This window comes from Rattus rattus, chromosome 13 (assembly GCF_011064425.1).
Source record: "Rattus rattus isolate New Zealand chromosome 13, Rrattus_CSIRO_v1, whole genome shotgun sequence".
NCBI classification, from domain to species: Eukaryota; Metazoa; Chordata; class Mammalia; order Rodentia; family Muridae; genus Rattus; species Rattus rattus.
The window spans coordinates 60,470,257-60,490,566 of record NC_046166.1 but is presented as its reverse complement, the minus strand read 5'-3'; positions in this window follow the sequence as shown (position 1 = coordinate 60,490,566).

Here is a 20,310-nt window from a genome sequence, read left to right as displayed (position 1 = left end):
TTACTATTTACTCATTACTTTACTTGTATGTGTATATGTGTTTGAGTTATGTGCCGTAAGGGAGCACCCACCCTTGGGGGAACTTGTAAGAAATTCCCTTTGTTCCCTGGATCATCCCTTAAGACCTAGGGTAACTAGGATTGAATGGATTTGTGTTTTCCAGTGCAAATAAAAGTTCTGCTTATCTGAAATGTATTTGGTGCATGTCTATAACAGAGGAAGTCTTCCTCTCACATCCTTATCTAACAGTTTCCAGGAGATTCCAAGGGAGAGGTATCTTAGCAGGAGCGACTTTGAAACGACTAGGGTTGAAAGACCCCCTCCCAGAAAGGGAATTGTACAAGCCCAAGGCCCTCAACTATAGAAGTAAAAAGTAAGTTTTTAGATACACAGAATCAGAACTAAAATAAGCCTGGGAAAGTTCAGATGTGTCCATGCTTTGTGGGACAAGCTGACCCATCATTTAGACGAAACAGACCATAAAAGAAAACAAAATGCAGAAACCAGACTAAAATATGGGCATTGCTCCATGGGCCACCTGGCAGGGAAAAAGAAACAGTCCCTGACCCCCCGGAAGCCCTGACCACCATGTACTTTTTGCTAACTCACTGTTATGATTATAGCCAAAATAGGTAATGTACATGTATGCCTCATTTACTCCACCAATCACATCCCTGTAACCATGCATCTGCTTCTGTAAGCCTGCTTCTGCTCCCCAAAACACTATAAAAACCCATCCCTGGTTCTGCTAGGCGCGCCAGTCTTCCGAATTGACTGGGACGCCCACAGATACCTGTGTATCCTGATCAATAAAAATCCTCTTGCAGATTGCAGCCTGTGGACTCGGACTGGTCATTGGGGCTTGAGGATCTCCCTCCTGAGGGAAGATTCTCTCTGAGAGTCTTACATATGGGGGCTCGTCCGGGATCGGAGATCCTCTGCCCAGAGACCACCGACCACCCACCGGGAGGTAAGCTGGCCAGTGTTTGTCTTGTCCTGTCTTGTCTTGCTTTGTGACTTGTTCTGTAAATGCTTAGTTACTTGGCTTGGGTCTAGACCGTTTGTATTTGGGCGGGCCAGAGAAGGAGCTGACGAGCTCGGACTTCTCCCCCGCAGCCCTGGAAGACGTTCCAAGGGTGTTTGGAGCCCGGTTTTTGGGGGCTCAGCCTGTATCGGAAGGATACGTGGTTTTGGGTTGGAGGAGAGAGGAGAGAGCCGGATCCACTGAAGGATCCGGACCCTCAGTGCCTCCGTCTGAATTTTTGGTTTCAGTTTGACACCACTGAAGCCGTCTTGGTGCGCCTGTCTGTTGCTTGTTTGACTGTTGAAATTGTTTGTTTGTCCTAATTTTCTTTGAACATCTGTGGAAATTGGTTATAGGATGCTTTGTCTTGGTCTTGTTTGTCTGGTTTGTTTTCTGTGGTATTGTCGAGTGTCTTTTTGGCTTTTGTTTCGTTTTTGGACTTTGGACAGACGACTGTGTTTAAAATCTTGGACTGACGACTGTGTTTGAAATCATAAACTGTTTGCTTTGTTTGTCAAGGAGTTTTACTTGGTCCTCTTGGTGCTTAACTTGGAAATAATTTGCTTGAGAAAAATTGTTTTCTGCCGGGGAGTTTTATCTTTCTCTCTTGAGCCTCCTCTCCAAGGAGAGATGCCCCTCCCTTTACTCCCCTTGTCCAGTCTAGCTGCTATTAACAGTTGTATATAAAAAGAACTCCAGGTTAGTGAGTGACCCTGTCTGAAGCAGGTATTAACAAGAGCCTGAAACTTTACCTTAGATCCTGAAGAAAATTTCTCCCTGTTGCTTAAACATTCACAGCTTCTAAGGAAGAGACAACACAGAGTAAAAAAATATAGGGGCCGAGGGTGGCAAGCATACAGGCCTGTTAGCAAGCTGCAGGCTGCGCATGGACAGCAGCGCAGCTCAGACCAAGTCAGCGTAAGAGGAGTTTCAAGGTGATGAGGCCAGCTGCAGTTGACGCTTTGACAACAAAAAGATAGCGTAGAGTTAGTGGTTGTTTTATGAGACTTTTGGCCCTGAAAAACAGTCACTGCCTTCAGTGGCCATACCTTCAACACTTGCTCACAGAAGGAGAGTGTTCATTAAGAGAAGTTCTTTAAGGGAGCCTGCCTTATCTGCTGGCCCTATTCCAAGAGAGCAGTAGATCTCCAACATTAAGTAACCTTCCCTGTTAGTCATCATCGACATGGAGAGTGCCTTTGATCCTATCCCCACAGCAGTCAGTTCCTGCCCCTGTGGTCAAAATGCCCCAGGTTGGGGGGCAGAGAAGCCCCTAAAATAGTTTCAAGGAATCTGCAACAAACTGTGAAGAACTTTGTTTTGCCAGTCAAAATTTAGAATTCAAGCTTTGGCTGTGGCCAAGGTCAGTATTAATGTTTTCTTTTCCATGGGCCTTTAACCCAGTGAGACAGTTTGGTAAAGGGCTGCTACTGAGGTCCTGATAGCCCCAGGTGAACCGGTTACAATTCTTTTGTCAGCCACTTGGCATCTAGCACCCAGGTCTAACCATCTCTCCATCCTTTTGTTATTAGTTCTTACTGGAAGCCTAGTGTCTTTCAGAGGCTGGGTCTCTTGAGAGACAGAGCCACTGAGCTGGCACTGAAGGGAGGTACTCCTTAAGTAAAATCTAAGTCCAGAGAGACAGTCGGTAACAGATCGGCTGCCTCTCTGCTCATCTTTCTGTTTCACAGACGCAAAGCTTGTGCTTATTTTTACAACAGCCTTTTTGTCCCAAAAAGTCCTCCTGGTTTAGCTGTGTGACTAAATGCTGTTTGCCCTCTTCAGTAGACCTCTATTCTCAAGATTCTCTTGTTTTCTCACCATCCCATTTGAGATGCTTGTTAGTAACTGTTACAGGTCTTCTTTACCACCGAGAGAAGACAGAACCCTACTAGAGGCCAGAAAGAATGTTCCAGACATAGATGGAAGACCCTCACTCCTGACTGTTGACTTAAATACCCCTGAAGGTAGGGAGTGCTCCGGGTCTGCCGCCAGGCTCCAAGGGTGGGTCTCCGAGGGGCTGGAAAATGCCCCACCAATCTGGCTAAGATAAGGAAAAGATATAGAGAAAAAGTTACAGAAGTTTGAAGGGTTAAGCTAAGTTGCTGAGAGTTAGTGTAAGTTGCAGAGAAAGTAAAGTTGAAGTGTGGTTACATAAGTGGACAGCATCTAAAAGCTGTAGAGGAAGGTGCAGAAGATATGAGAGAGAGACTAAAAAGAGAAAGAAAAAGAAGGTAAAAAAAGAGCAGGAAGCTAAGGAAGAAAAGAGACAAAAGAAGAAGAAGCTAGAGAGCTAAAGAGGGATAAAAGACAGGAGAGGAACATATACTGGCCACAGTAGTTAGGGAACCTAGGGAGACAGTACCTGGCAACAGAAGAGAATTCCTAGCTAAAGATCAGTATGCCTATCGAAAGGAAAAAGGACACTGGGTCAGGGACTGCCCCAGGAAGAACAAGAGGGGCCTCTCCAGTGGCCCGGAAGGCAAGCCTCTTGGTCCTAGAGTGCTGGCTATGCACAAAGACAGAAGGGAAGCCCGCCCAGTTGTTTTGTGAATGAATACGGGGGCCCAACATTCTGTGCTCCTATGCCCAAATGGGCTTGTGTCCAGCAAAAGACCTTGAGTACAGGGGACTACCGGCAACAAATAATACTCATGGACTACCCGAAGAACAGTGGACCTTGGCGTGGGCCGGGTATCCCACTTGTTCCTTGTGATTCCAGACTGCCCCTACGAGTCTAAACCCTGCAACCCTGCTCCTGGACCCCGACCTAGATCCCCCTTCATGACTGTCAGCAGGTGCTCACTAAAGCACAGGGGTGGCATAAAGATCTGACTGACCAGCCACCAGAGGGGGTAGATGTCATCTGATTCATAGATGGGAGCAGCTTCTTAGAGAAGAAAAAAGATGGGCTGAGACAGCAGTGGTAGATGGAAACAGAGTCATTTGGGCTCAGGCCCTACCAGAAGGCACCACTACTCAGGGGGTAGAGCTCACTCCCCTCACCAAAGCCCTTGAGCTGAGAAGGAGACTTAACATTTATGTGGACAGCAGGTATGCCTTTGCTACAGCCCATCAGCAGAGGGGCCTGCTGACATCTGAGGACAAGAAAAAGAGAGATTCTGGCTATGTTAAGGGCCCTCCATGACCCAGCCAGGCCGAGGAAGAGACTCTGCCAACACCTCAATGAGAAAGAAGATCCTGCTACAATTTTTACAGGCAGAGGCCATGGTAAAACAAATGCATCAATGGACTCACTTAGGGGTAAGCAAACTCATCCAGACGTTTTCAAAAACTAAATATTATGTCACAGGTCTCAAGTATCTCGTGGAACAGATAGTGCACTGCCAATACTGATAGTACCATGCCAATAACTGTTTTCAGGAAAGTTGACTGTGGTAGGAGGCTTCGTGGGGAACGGCCTGGATACTACTGAGAAGTGGACTTCACAGAGATAAAACCAGGAAAATATGATTTCAAATGTCTCCTAGTGTTTATAGATATCTTTTCAGGAATAGATAGAAGCTTTCCCCACCAAGCAAGAGACGGCCTCAATAGTCATCAAGAAGATACTAGAAGAAATCTTCCACAGGTCTGGAGTGCCCAAGGTAATCTGGTCAGACAATGGCCCTACTTTCGTTGCCAAGGTAAGCCAGGGTGTGGCCAAGTATTTAGAGGTCGATTAGAAATTACGTTATATTTACAGACCTCAAAGTTCAAGACAGGTAAAATAAATAAATAAAATTTTAAAAGAGACCCTGACCAAATTGACCATGGAGACTGGCGCAGGCTGGGTGGTACTCCTTCCCTCTTGCTCTCTTCAGAGCAAGAAATGCCCCTTCCAGATTCAGCCTTACCCCCTTTGAGATCTTATATGGGGCCTCAGCTCCTCTGACTGTATTAGATGATGTTACTAAACCAACATGTCATAGTAATAATGATTTGTATGCCAGGACCTACAGGTAATACAGAAAGAAATCTGCTCACAGCTGACAGCAGCCTATGCCCCGGAGACCCCTGAGACATCTCATCAGTCATCAGTTCCAGGTCGGAGACTACAGATACACTGAGCCCAGACACACGAGCCTCACTAGAAAAGACCGTACCTGGTGCTGCTGACCACCCTGACAGCCATCAAGTCTCAGCCCTCACCAGCCGAGTACTAGCTGTTGGGGCTGAGAGCTGGGACCTAGAGGGACACTTAGATCTTCAAAAAGCTCCCTAGACTTACACATTAGATAAGTGGATACATCAGAGATGTGACTGAGAGGTTGCTATAATGCTCACTTGAGGAGTGTGCTTTAGAAACAAGAATTTCATGTTTGCCTGTTTGCCCTGGGTTCCCTCGGAATAGGTGTAAGGATAGGCTTGATTTTTATTGCAAATGATGTAACATTGCATATGTTAGTACTCCTAACAGTTCTTGGGACTGTGCCTCAAGGATCACAACCTATATAAGTTTAAAAGTTCTAAAAGACCTTGGTATATAGGTTCAGATAGTGTCCAGATTAGAATCCTGATGCTAAAAACTTAATAAGACACAAAAGAGAGTTGAGAATTATTTAAGGCTATCTAGGTGCTACAAGGGCAGCACAAGGACATCTGCTGTTGCCCTACAATGCAAGGCTTATAGAGAATTCAGAACTGCCATTGACTCAGATATAAAAAGAGTAAAAAAGAGACTTTTTAGCTGACCTCCAAGAATACCTGACCTCCCTCTCAGAGGTAGTTCTTCAAAATAAGAGAAGATTAGACCTGATATTCCTTAAAGAAGGAGTCTGTGTGCTACACTAAAAGAAGAATGTTGTTTCTATGCAGATCAGACAGGAATAATAAGAGATACAGACTTTCAGTCATTCAAACTTTTGTGCTGAGACAACAATATCAGATGGTGAAACAACAAAAAACAGAGGTACCTTAACCAAGTTGAGTGAAAGATTCCACTCAAGGACAAAAAGAAAATGGGGGAATGAAAGACCCCCTCCCAGAAAGGGAATTGTACAAGCCCAAGGCCCTCAACTATAGAAGTAAAAAGTAAGTTTTTAGATACACAGAATCAGAACTAAAATAAGCCTGGGAAAGTTCAGATGTGTCCATGCTTTGTGGGACAAGCTGACCCATCATTTAGACGAAACAGACCATAAAAGAAAACAAAATGCAGAAACCAGACTAAAATATGGGCATTGCTCCATGGGCCACCTGGCAGGGAAAAAGAAACAGTCCCTGACCCCCCGGAAGCCCTGACCACCATGTACTTTTTGCTAACTCACTGTTATGATTATAGCCAAAATAGGTAATGTACACGTATGCCTCATTTACTCCACCAATCACATCCCTGTAACCATGCATCTGCTTCTGTAAGCCTGCTTCTGCTCCCCAAAACACTATAAAAACCCATCCCTGGTTCTGCTAGGCGCGCCAGTCTTCCGAATTGACTGAGACGCCCACAGATACCTGTGCTTCCTGATCAATAAAAATCCTCTTGCAGATTGCAGCCTGTGGACTCGGACTGGTCATTGGGGCTTGAGGATCTCCCTCCTGAGGGAAGATTCTCTCTGAGAGTCTAACAGGGTGAGGCTATCCTCTTCCGACTGCACTTCACTCGCTTAGACAGTTCTCAGATCACTACCCTCCTCCCTGCAACGGTCACATCTGCCTTGACAATATGTTTGGGATTTCTATGGCCTCGATGTATCAATCAAAAGAACTAGTAAACTGAAATAACTGGAAAAGCTATGTCAAGGATAATTGACATGTTATGCCTAAAATAATTACTATGCTCTGCCAGGAATACATGTTTGAAAGTTATTCTGACTCTCATCTAATGTTGATATAAATTATGGTCTTTGTGGTTTTCGTCTTTAAGAACTCTGTATCCCGGGCTGGAGAGATGGCTCAGTGGTTAAGAACACCGACTGCTCTTCCAAAGGTCCTGAGTTCAAATCCCAGCAACCACATGGTGGCTTACAACCATCTGTAATGAGATCTGATGCCCTTTTCTGGTGTGTCTGAAGATAGCTACAATGTATATAATAAATAAAGATGTTTCAAAAAAAAAAAAAAAAAAAAAAGAACTCTGTATCCCCTAGCATGGGCACCAAGAGACTTTTCAGAGGCATAAGCCTGCCCTTGGTCTGACATAGATAAAAAAAGGACTTAAAACTTTTAATTGGCTTAATCAGCATGGTTGTCAATAGCTGTCTTTCATAGATCGTTAGAGTTTGGAGGAGAATGAATGCTTCATCCCCAGTTAGTGGAGCTGTTTGGGATGGATTAGGAGGTATGGCCTTGTTGGAAGAAGTATGTCACTTGGGGGTGGGCTTTGCGGTTTTAAGTGCTCAAGCCAAACGCAGTGTCTCTCTCTTCCTGCTGCCTTCCTGAGATGTAGACCTCTCAGCTATTCTCCAGCAGCATGTTTGCCTGTATGCTGCCATGAAAATGGACTAAACCTCTAAACCGTAAGCCAGCCCTAATTAAATGCATTCCTTTTAAAGAGTTGTCCTGGGCTGGAGAGATGGCTCAGAGGTTAAGAGCACTGACTGCTCTTCCAGAGGTTCTGAGTTCAATTCCCAGCAACCACATGGTGGCTCACAACCATCTGTAATGGGATATGATGCCCTCTTCTGGTGTGTCTGAAGACAGCTAGTGTTATTCGTGTATATTAAATATGTGTGTGTGTGTGTGTGTGTGTGTGTGTGTGTGTGTGTGTGTGTGTGCGCGCGCGCGTGCGTAGAGTTGTCCTGGTCATGGTGTCTCTTCACAGCAATAGGGTGTTGACTAAGACACCCAGTCTTGAGCATTCTCTCTTTGCCTGCAACTTGAAGAAGATAGATGTGAGCTTTAAGCTACTGTCCAGCACCATTCCTGCCTGCCACCAAACTTCTTGCCACAGTGTTCATGAACTGCAACTGTAAACGAGTCTTCAATTAAATGCTTCTTTTTATTTTTATAAGTTGCCCTGGTCTTGGTGTTTCATCACAGAATTGTTGTAAGACAATGTATTTACTGTTTTGGTGGCTGTCAAGGAATATCTCAGAGAGTTGCTAAGAAGGACAATTTTTTCCTTTTTGATAGTCTAGGGAGTGGCTCCCAGGTGACTCTGAAGGGACTACAACATACTAAAATCAGGAGATAAGGGAGATAAGACATGTCTTTATGTAGTTAGTGGAGTTTTTGGAAGTCCTAGAAAATGACAAGTTTACAGCTGGGAAAGGAGAAGAGCCATGTATAGTTAGGTTTTCTGCATGCCCGTGGCCATTTTAACACTTTTTAAAAAAAGATCTATTTATATATTATACACACAGTGTTCTGCATATATATCTGCATGTCAGAAGAGGGCATCAGATCCCATTACAGATGGTTGTGAGCCACCATTTGGTTGTTGGGAATTGACTCAGGACCTCTGGAAGAGCAATCAGTGCTCTTAACCTCTGAGCCATCTCTCCAACCCCATTTTAACACTCTTATTGGGAGTTTTTCCTATATAAAATGTTTTCTTTTTGTCGTCAACTTTTACCACAAATGCTGTGTTGGATTTTTTTTTTTTATTATATCCGTGGGTATTTTGCCTGCCTGCATGTCCGAGTACAGCATGCATGTCATGGAACTTGAGTTACAGATGGGTGCGAACTGCCATGTAGGTGCTGGGAATCAAACCCCGGCTCTGTAACTGTGGACCAATCTCTTCAGCCCCCTCTGATTCACAGCGGTCAAGACTTCAGCATGAGGTGCTCTTCCTCATGTCCCTGTAATTTTTTTTCTACCTGTGTATTCCACCTCAATGCTAACATAACTCTAAAAAAAAAAAAAGTCATGTTTAAATTTTGCTTTTAAGAACTCTGGTCTAAGGATGGATATATACCTCCATGGTTAAAATTATGTATTTGCCTGAATGTGATTCCTAGTGCTTATAACGCAGCTCATTCGCCCTTCTAACTCCAGCTCCGTGGGATCCTTTGCCTCCTTATGGACTCCACAGATGTCTTACTCTCACATACACATACCACATGTATAATACAAATGAAAAGATGATGATGTATGTGAGTCTTTAAAAATCACATACATAAATACACTTAACAAGGATAAAGAGAGGACAGGACTCACTAGAGACAGTAAGACAGGTCATCCTTCAGGCGAGTGCTTTATTGAGGACATTATTAACTGCAAACAGTAGTATACTGGTTCAAAGTTAAGAGAGGCTCACACACATAGTAGCAGTTTTAAGTCACAAACTGTCACAGAGGGAAAACTGAACAGATATTGATTACAGTAAACAAATTATGTAGCTACTTAGACATTAATTGGTAGGCTTGAAGTTTATTGAAGATGGACCTCCAAGTAAGGTTCTTTACTACCCCAGTTTCCGTATAGCATCAATTCTAAGTAGGGGGAATTCCAAACTCCTGGGGATGGGAGATAGCCTGCGACACAGATGCCTCTCCTTGATTCAAGATGCCATAATAAAGGGAGAGAGGCTGCCTTTCTTGAGGCCTGTAAGAAGGCTGTTTTCCTGGGAAATCATGCCTGCTTTTACATACTGTTAACATTTAATCTGCAAGCTACATGACTTCTGTGCATATGTGAGCATGTGTGTGGGGGTGGAGGCCAAGGTCAACTTTGGTGGTTGTTTCTCAGGAGCCATTAACTTTGTTTTTTGAAAAGGTCTCTCACTGGCCTGGTACCCACTGATTAGGCCAAAGTGAGCCGTCTCTACCACCCTGGCACTGGGATTATGTCAGTACACTGGGCTTTCAAATTCAAGACTTGATACTTGTGTGGCAAGCATTTTATTGACGGAGGTATTGCCCCAGAACTGTTGTTTTTGGCCAAATGAATAAAATCTGAGTTCTGTTTCCTGTCCTGGCTTGAGACATAACAATCTAAAATGCCTGAATGATTAGATATACCCCATTCCCTTATGAGTTAATCCACATGAAAAGCTGTTAAGAGACTTCAGAAATGACTACTAGCCCACTTCACTGTAGCCTTGCACAATTATCTACGCTCTTAGCGATTATCTGCTTTATCTCTAAGGTTTTCTCTGTGGTAGTGCCTTTGGCCACTGCTCACTTCTATCCCCCTGTAATAAGCCTTGTCTCCTACTCTGTACTCTATGTATCATCTGCATTTTTGAAAAAGAACTTTTTGTTACTTTTAACTATGTGTATAGGTGTGTGGTATGCGCAGGCCTAGGCAGGGGAGTCCCCGGGAGCTGGAGTTGTAAGTGGTTATTACCTGTCTGACAAGGGTGCTGGGAACCAAACTCAGGTCCTCTGCGAGAGCACTACATGCTCTTACCCAGCAGAACACTTCTCTAGCTCCCTCATCTGCATCCTTTTGACAGACAGCACAAGTAAGTTTGACTAGGGACTGTGTTCCCTTTCGAGTGTTTTTAGTTTTGTTGTTAAAAGAATTAAGAATTGAGAATCCAAAGGTTGAGGACCATTTTGTAAGTCTGAGAGGAAAGCAACAGGGCAGGCAAGTTATACTCTGAGCAGCTACTGTGAGGAAGGTAGTGGTTAACTGGAAGAAAGCCATGTCTTTTGGGCTAGGTCTGAGAAAGCAAGCAGGCTCAGCAGTGGATGTCTGCAGACACGGAGAAGGGAGAAAGGAGTCTATACAAAGTGATTAGAGGGTCAGGGCAAGAATACTTAGGGCTTTGGTCAGTATCCGGAGAGAGACCAGAGGAAAAGGAAAAGGTTTGGTTTACAACACAGGTCTAGCAGTAAAGTCTGTGAGCAACTGTTCTGAGGGACAGACTTCGGGGTGAAACTCTTACGGGTACTCTTTCATTAAGGGAGTGCTGTTCTCTGCATCAGTGTATCATATTTTCAGGTATATCAGCATACCTAGGCTGGTGGTCTTGTGGCCAAACGACTGATGAGTCTACTTGGATTAACTCTTGTTTGTTGAGACAGGACCTCCCTATGCTGCCCTGGTTGTCCTGGAACTAGGTACTCTAGGCTGGTCTTAAACTCACAGAGATCCACCCGCCTCTGCCTCCAGAGTGCTGAGATTAAAGGCATGCACCACCACACCTAGTTTGGATTAGCTCTTAAGGGAGGGGAAATTATCACAATTTTAAGGGTCGATTAGAATGTTCAGGGTCAGAACTCAGACCTCATTCTTCTGAGGAGGAAACAGTTTTCCCTTAAGCCTCAATACTTCTTCTTTCTCACTTTCATTTTACAATCTTAAGAAAAGTGTTAAGGGTGACGATTCCCTTTCCACTTTCACTGTTGCCTGGAAATGAGAGGCTGATTATGAGGGAGGGTCCATCATCAATGGCTTCCAAGACTGTTAATGTCTGTCTACCTAACAGCATAAAGTGCAAAATTAAGTGTAAAAATCAGACAATTGTTAAATATCAGTCATAGAAAAGAGCAGAAAAAACAAGATCTATGCTGGATTTTTATACAAGTCTTTATTTACAACTTGTTTAACAACTGTACACTTTTTGCAGCCTTGAAAACATTTTTTTGTACTTGAATGGGAAAATATAGTTTGACCAAATCTTAACTTTTTCATATACATATATTATATGCATATATAAACACTCATATATAACAAGTTGGCAGTCATAAAATCAAAATAAACCAAAAGGAAATGTAGGATTAAAAAAACAAACAAAAAACCCTACCTTCTGATGGTTTCTCAGAAGTCTGTTTTTGTCACTTTAGTTACAGTTTTAAGTGAAGTCTCTAACAAGGCATTCTCCTCAGCAAAACCGTGGGGAACTTACCAGCCTCAAGCCTGGCAAACCTGGTAAGCAGGAGAAATGCTTGAACACCAGTACACATAGTTTTGTTAAATATGAGTTGAGGTGAGGAATGCAGAGCCTGAAGTGGACATTGTTTCCGGATTACGGCGACAGGGAATGAAACCTCAAAACTATAAATCCAATCGTCAACCAGGGTGGGAATCTCTTACATAACAAAAGAGGGATGTTATAAATGGCTGACAATCTAACGATGAGAGAACTGCAACAAACCCGGAAGTTATTCTTCACAGTACAAATTATTATGAATTACAGAATCCATAAATGCCCAAATTAGGGATGACAAATGGTATTGTAGTACATCTGAATTGTAAGTCACTAAATGTATGGAAAAACCAAAATAAATTGTTATGAAAGTTAAGTAGCAGGTCACAGTCAGTCCCTACATTTATAATGAAGTGTTGCTCACTTAGAGCCTACAGAAATCATCCTACAAGACAATGAGTCTGCAGAATACATATTCTATTAGGCTTCGTAGCAAACGGTAAATGAACTCCTACATACCATTTGTCATCTGTATTTGAATTATAGTAACAGTCTCACAACTTGTTTGGAAATGGACAATACTGTTCTGATTCTGCGGCCTGACCAGGACCGTTTAGAAGAGAAAGAAAGCCTGGACGCTTCTGGGCAGGAAGGCTCCACTAAGCTCAGTCTAACGCAGAAGATTACAACTGAAGTTTGTAACGGGGAGTGGTGGAACACGCCTTTAACCCTAGTACTCAGGAGGCAGAGGCAGGTGGGCCAGTAAGTTCTGGGCCAGCTGAGGCTAAGGTGAGATTGTCTCAAAAAAAAAGGAGTACTAAAGTATTCTAATATGCAAGGCCTTAGGCTGGATCTGCAGTACTGCAAAACTCCAGAAAAGCAAAAACCAAACCAAACCACAGCCAGACACATTTAAAAGAAGTCCCTTAGTTTGATTTGAAAAATTCAGCATAATCCTTTAGGTTAAATTAAGTACTTTAGTGAAGGAAATCCAGTTCATATTTCCAATGTTTTTCATCAGTTCATCATACTCTGTATTAGCAAATGTCTGCTTCGTACAGACAAAGTTGACTGGACTCATCACTCAAGCAAGTCAGAGTCGGGACCAAATAACCCAATCATTCGGCCATAACTACGTTTGAAGTAGAAGACAGACAAACATGAATTTAAAGCGTACAGGGCAGAAACAGTGACTTTCATAAGATATTAACAGATTTAAATAATACAGGGTTATGATGCTTACTAGTTTTTGAGAATAACTTAAATATTTATTATCAGTTTCTTCTGGATGACAACTAATATAATCAATTTAAACATATGAAAGGGAGAAATGACTGAAAGTATTATGAAATGATTTAATTATATCAATTGATAAAGCATTGATTATTTTTGTTTGGAAGAGTATACTAAAAAAAAAAATCACAATATGGGATTTTGGTTTTTCCAAGGCCAAAATATTGGTACAAAATTTTTATAAGAAAGAAATCCTTTTACCTGTTAAAGCCTTTAGCAACTGCTAGCTGGCCGACCTGCATTCCCTTTCCTTTCTCTGGCACTTTTCTGAATTGAAGGGAATGGCCTACATCCACGCTGTCCACTGCACGCGTGAGTACTGAACATGTGTGAGACATGATTAGAGGACTAAAGTGGAGATGGAGTTTGACCATGCTGCCCTGAGTGGCCTTGCCTGGTGGAAATCCTCCTATCCCAGCCTTTCAGGTGCTAGAATTACAGGCATAAGCTACCTTTGAGTTAAAACGGCCACAGGCAGGAGGCACTGACTTGGCCTATGACCCACCCTAAGGAGATTAACAAGAAGCTAGAAGCTAGGACTCGTTGAAGCTTCTTCTTGAACATTTACATAGACTATGGTTAAAACACTGTGTATTGTCTTGTGCCTCTGCAATTTTTGTTTCAGTTTTGAGGCAGACTGGATTTGCACTTTCTGTTGCCTCGTCTGACTTCACACTTGTGATCCTGGTGCCTGAGCCTGGTGTTGGGATTATGGGTGTGTGCCACCATCCTGGTTTTCTTAGTTTTTACTCTGGAAAGGAGAACAAGGTCTTTATTTCCTTAAAGCTGGATGTAGAGGCCTCTATTTCAACGTTGCTTCCTTCTATGTGATTAACTTAGGTAAAACTTCATGAGAGCGAGAGAGCGAGAGCGAGAGCGAGAGCGAGAGAGAGAGAGAGAGAGAGAGAGCGAGCGAGCGCCAGATGCTGACTGACTCTGGACTGGAGCCAGGTGGAACCTTGTGAAATTTAGCCACATGTTCTGCCACTGGAGCTAGGATCCTTGGCCCAAAACACACAAACTTTTTAGACTACTACCAACACATATCTTTTTAAAACAAAGCAAAACCAAAAGTAGGTGCTTTTATGAGCCAATTTCCCCATTCTCTGGCAGTAATCATGAGATAACGTTCCTTAAACAGCGGCAGTGCCTGTGGTCTCTAACATGACTGCTACTTTCATGTTGCAAATGGGAAAATTCTGGGCCTAAAAAACTCACTACTAGTGCAAGATGAAACCTCTGCAAGGTAAATTTAAGAAAAAAGCGAAGACTGAAAAAACAAAAACAGAAAACCTATCACATATAACTACTATGTCTGAAATACCTGGCACCTCCACTGCTTGCTCTCCTTTCTAAGTCACCTTTCCTCCATTTTTAGATTATCTGATTGCCTAATTACTGGAATGTCTTGTTTCCTTCTCTCTTTGGGATTTGCAATAGTGGGGAAAAAAACAAATTAGGGACAGTCTGTAGGTTTTCATTTTAGGAGACAACACCTCAAAGGGTAAGAAAAATCTCATTAAACAGAAAAGTATTTAGTTTTTTTTTTTCTTTTCATGAGAACACAGTTTTCAAATGTGTTTTTACTTGATGGGAAGGGCATGGAGCTCAATGGTAGAGCACTTGCCTGGGAGTGCATGAGGCCCTACACTCAATTCCCAGCACAAAGCCCGAAAGCTGGCTTCAGGGCATTGGTATAAAATAGACCTCCTAGTATGAACAGTAGCAAGCCCAGCTATAAGCGCATTTTGAGACTCTGACTCACAAGACTGAGGTGACAACTGGAACACCAAGCAGAGCAGCAGCAGAAAGGAAGCTCTACCCAGGATCAGCAGAGACATAAACAACCCAGACTGATGAGGGTGGTAGATGACACTAAGATACTGGTCCCTAATACAACAGACTCTAGACAGGACATACATGGATCCCTGTCCACGGGTTCCCAAGCACAGGAAGGACATGGGTTCTCTGCAGCTCACTTGGCCAGCTCTGAGCTCTCTCAAGCTCTCATCCGACATCTGTGTGTGTGCAGTGTCCTCAGCACGCCTTGGTATTTGTTTTTTACTCACTCGCTTCTTTTTCTCATGGTTTTTAATTCCTTGAAATTTGAAATAGATATAATTTGGGCTTTAGTAATTCCCACTATATGGGAGGGGGATTTTTAGATAATGGGCACCTCCATCTTCAGACATAAACACCTGCTGGGAGTCTGTAGTAATGGAAAGAATCAAATTCATAAAGGCTTACTTTTCCAAGTCCACTTTTGTCTTCTTGCAGGTGTTTTGTGGAGGTACAGTGTATTACTAGGGGAAATGATATTAAAGCAATGGTCTGTAAACTTTTAAGTGTGATATAGATAACTGTTGGGAAGTTGGGTGATAATTTCGGTCATCATAAATTTCTTCTCAACTCATCAAAGTTTCTTTAACATCCTAAATTCTTCAGCTGTTAGACTAAGTAGTAACTGCTTAATAGTTTAAAAAAGAAATGTTTCCCTTCCACTAACATATAGATTATATGCTTAGTTAATACTCACCTAAAGACAATAGAAATTAATTTTGTTTTTCTTATCTTTTATCAGATAAATGCATAATAACAACAGAATATTTGTTGACTAAAATTTAAGGGACATCTTCGAAGATACTGTCTGAGTACTTCTCTTGGCCTGAATATTTGTTAATTGTTACTTTTATCCCAATATCCTCTCTGCTCTCTAAACTGGATTTATCTTAAAAGCCATCTGTTACTTTCTTTTAATTCTATTTTCACTTACATACTATATTCAGAGTTAACCTAACAGTACATTACTAAATCTGTAAGAAAGCAGAAAAATACTGAAATGAGACATGTAAAGTAATCTTGGTATGTCTACTTCTAAGTATGCATATATGTGTATATATATGCATACATACACACAAACACATAGAGAAATATATATACACACATATATGCAAGGCTTATATAACATAAATATATATAAGTCACATATATATTTATGGACCCCCACATAATCTCCAAACTTCATATACAATCCATAATTGGGTTCAGGCCTCTCATTTCTCAAACCAATGTCCACAAATATTCATATTTAAAAACTGTTAAATATAAAATGTATGATTTCCTATTCATAATAATATAAATTGGACTGATGAAAAGGTGTTTTAAAACAATCAGTACACACGTCCTATGACATGATTAATACATTAATACAAGCAAGAAATGCATTGTCTTTCACTTTATACACACGACACTGAAGATGAGACATAAAGTGAAGTGACCGAGAGGGTTAGAGGCTTTTGAGAGCTGTAGAGTTTTCATTAAAAAACTTAAAACATTATTGTGTTAAAATTAGACATTCAATGAAAAAAAACCAATCGCTTAATATTTATTATAAAAAAGTAAAATACTGCGTGAGATGCATTGAATGGAGAATAGCCTTCCTCTTGTCAAAAAAATAGGATATTCAAATAAATTTAAAAGAGTGAGTTCTGAAACTTTTCTCTAATAAACTTGGGTTGACAAGAAAACAACAAACAGACATACAAAAACCAAACCAAACCAACTAACCAAGCAAACAAAAGGGTTGAGTCACTTTTAATTGTGACAGGACTGTAGTTAATGAGGGTACTTTTATTAGATTTAAAAAAAGCCTTTAAGTCACAAAAAGGAAAAGAGAACATGATTAAATAATTGTTATAGATTCAGATATTCCACTCTACCCATCTATCCACCTATCCATCCATCCATCCATCCATCCACCTATCCATCCATCATCCATCCATCCTCTCATCCATCCATCCACCTATCCATCATCCATCCATCCATCCATCCATCCATCCATCCATCCATCCATCCATCCATCCATCCATCCATCCATCCACTGGTTCATTCATCAGTACTGGATGCAGGGTCTTGAGTATTCTACATAACAGGCCTCATTTCCTATTCTATTTTGTTTAGCACACTCTTTTTTGTTGTTTTGTTTTGTTGAGGCAGGCTCTCCTTGTGAAGACCAGGCTGGCCTTTGTCTCCGCAATGTGGAAACCCTTAAGGTCTCATTGTATAGTCCTTGCCAGCATCCAACTTGCATCTTTCCAGCCTCAGGCTCTCAAGTTCTGGGATGACCCTAGATATCACATGGATTTCACTGTTACACACAAAGCTGAATCAGGTTGATGGGTATCTATAGAGGAAAAAAGTATTTCTTCATGATAGGAGGATAAAAATTCCAAATAGTTGGAACTGGAAAGATGGCTTAGCTGGCTGCTCTTGCAAGATGACACAAGTTCCACATAGGGGAGCTCACAACCACTTATAACTACAGATAAAAAATACTAAGTCTAAACAAAACAAGACAGACAGACAAACCCCCAAGGGTCCAGCTATTCTTCCAGGGCTTAATGAACAGAAGACCGAAGGCACTTGGTGCTAATGAGATTCCACCTTAGCAGAAACGATGTGCAGGCAAGTGCCACATTTCCAAATTGGGCATAATTACAACATTCGTGAACTACAAGATCTGAAAAAAATGAAGATTAAATGTGGAGAGTAAAGAAGATATTTTAAGATTTATGTTTTGATTAAATAACCCATGGTGAAATAAAAAATTTTAAGGCTTAAAATATGGTTACTGTTAGAATAACAGATCAACCCCCCCCGTCTGTCTGTCTCTCTGTCTCTCTGTCTCTCTCTCTCTCTCTCTCTCTCACACACACACACACACACACACACACACACACACACACACACACACTTCATTTCTTTGAAGACAGAACCTCATATAGCCAACTGACTGTGAGCTCTCGACAGGCATACACGCCCAGTTTATATGATGCTAGGGTTGCATCGAGTGCTTCATGTATATCAGGAAATATTATTGTGCCAACTGAGCTCCGTCCTCACCCTCACAGACATTTCACCTTTACTTAGCAAGACGACTGAACTGCTTCTGAAAAGGTAAAGAAACTGCTCACAGAGCATCTGACTTTTCCCTTGACTTGCCTCAGGCGTAATCTCTCACTTGCATTCACTCATACAGTGTGGATCTGTAACAACGAGTGACACCAGGACCGGTGCTTCTAACTGACAAGCTAGCTGGACTCTGCGGCTGAGCTCTCATTGCATCAATCAAACAACTTCACGAGAATTGGACAGTGTTATCCTAATTATAATTCATCATCACATTAAGCTAATTTTACCAAGATAACAGAAATAATTTAATCTTGATTAAGTTTGGAATATGGATCATTTATTTAGGGACTCAAAACTCTTTTTTATTACTGTTAAGTAATTGGACAAAAGAAAACTATGACACAGGTTAAAGTTTCTTTTACTAGATTTGTTTTATATGTATGAATGTTTTGCTTGTATGCATGTATGTAAGCCGCATGTGTGAAGATGTATCAGATTCCCTGGAACTGGAACATGGGTTGCTGTGAGCTTCCCTGTCAGGAACTGCACCTGGTTCCTTGGAAGAACAGTACGTGCTCTTAAACACTGAGCCAACTCTCTGGTCAGTTTTCAGAAAATATTTTAAGACATGTACAAGTGTTATTGGCTATTTTCATTTCAGATGCAAGAAATGATTATATTTACTGGATTGTTTTCTTATTAATCTTAAGTGTATGCTGTGGAACATCAATGGTATTTTTTTTAGCAGTTTGCTTCTCTCTTCTCTCTCTCTCTCTCTCTCTCTCTCTCTCTCTCTCTCTCTCTCTCTCTCTCTCTCTCTCTTTCTCTGAACCCTGGTTGAAAGGCACAGAAAATAAGCTTGTTACAAGAACTCAGATGCTGGTGTCAGCTCCTCCCTGCCTGACACAGTGACAGTATCCTCGTATCCTCAACCCATTGCTAATGCCAGGACAAGATACACGGCACAGGCATAGAAGGCTTTGGGAAGGTGAAGAAGCCGTGAAGGTACAGCCCAGCATCACTGACATTTTAACTTTTAGAGAGACCACGCATGATCAGAGCACCTGCAACTTCCCTCATCTTTACCAGAGACACTGCAGTCCCTAAATCCTGACCGAAGCCACACAGTGGGGAAGGTGCTACTCCACAGATGAGTTTTGTTCTTGGCTTTGTGATGCCTAAAGTATATTCAGATACTGTTTCTTATGAAAGCACGTTTTATTTCATTCTGAAATATCATGAGCGAGATATTTCTCCCATTTACTGAAGGAAATCCACCAAACATTGAAGACAGTAAACAACAGTGAAGGCGACAAACAATGAAATTAGCACAAAACAGATGCTGAAGGAAAAAAAAAAGCAGAAAGCTTGAGGCATTTCCAGAAAGTATCTGGGTAGGTGGGTATGATCATAGAGCGGCAGGTAAAGAGAAAATAAAAATCAAAACATGTTTTTACCTCAGAGGTAAAATCTAGTTGAAGAGTAGCTCCAAGAGTCTCTTGATTTCACATTCACTTATTCTACAGGTATAATTTGCCAACAGCCAATTTTGTTAAGAATAGGAATCACAGACTAATTTGACTTAAAAATGATTGAATCTCAGATGTTCTGTGAACTAAAGGTGAAGTGAGGATTTTTAAACCTTTTAAAACATACTTATTTGTGTGTGCACCTACACCTGTGAGTGTGGAGGCCAGAGCACAACCCTTGGGAGTTGCTTGTTCTCTCATTACCTAGGAATTGAACTCAGCCCATAGGCTTAGCTGCAAGGACTACTCTCCCAGCTGAGCCGTTCTGCTGGCCCCAATTTTGATTCTTTTATTTTCAAACTTGATCCACCATGTGGACATGGTGGCACACACCACAATCTCAGCCTCTTGGGAGGCAGAGGCAGGAGGACGGTTTTGAGTCAAAGGATTTGAGGCAGGTTTGGGTAGTGACATAGCTAGACTGTCTTGAAACAAAAAGAGCAGACCTCAAATATCAGGTCTGTCTGCCTGAAATCCCACAGTGATTGTCCTGACGTAGTGTTTGTTCTCCACCATCTTCAGAGCTTGCTGCTATGGTCTTCCCAGGCAAATGCCTCCCAGTGTGCTTGAACATTTGCCATGAGGGTTTTTGTTTTGTTTTGTTTTTGTTTTTAAGAAATGCTTCATGATGAGTAGTGTCCTTTCTCTAAGTTCTGATACCTTTTTTCAATTAAAAAAAAAAAGAGCTTAGCATGTTGGTTCTTGGTCTATAATCCAAGAGGACCCTGTGTTCATGGCAGCCTGGGTTACATAAAGACTCTGTCTACAAAAATAAGACAAAACATGCAGGA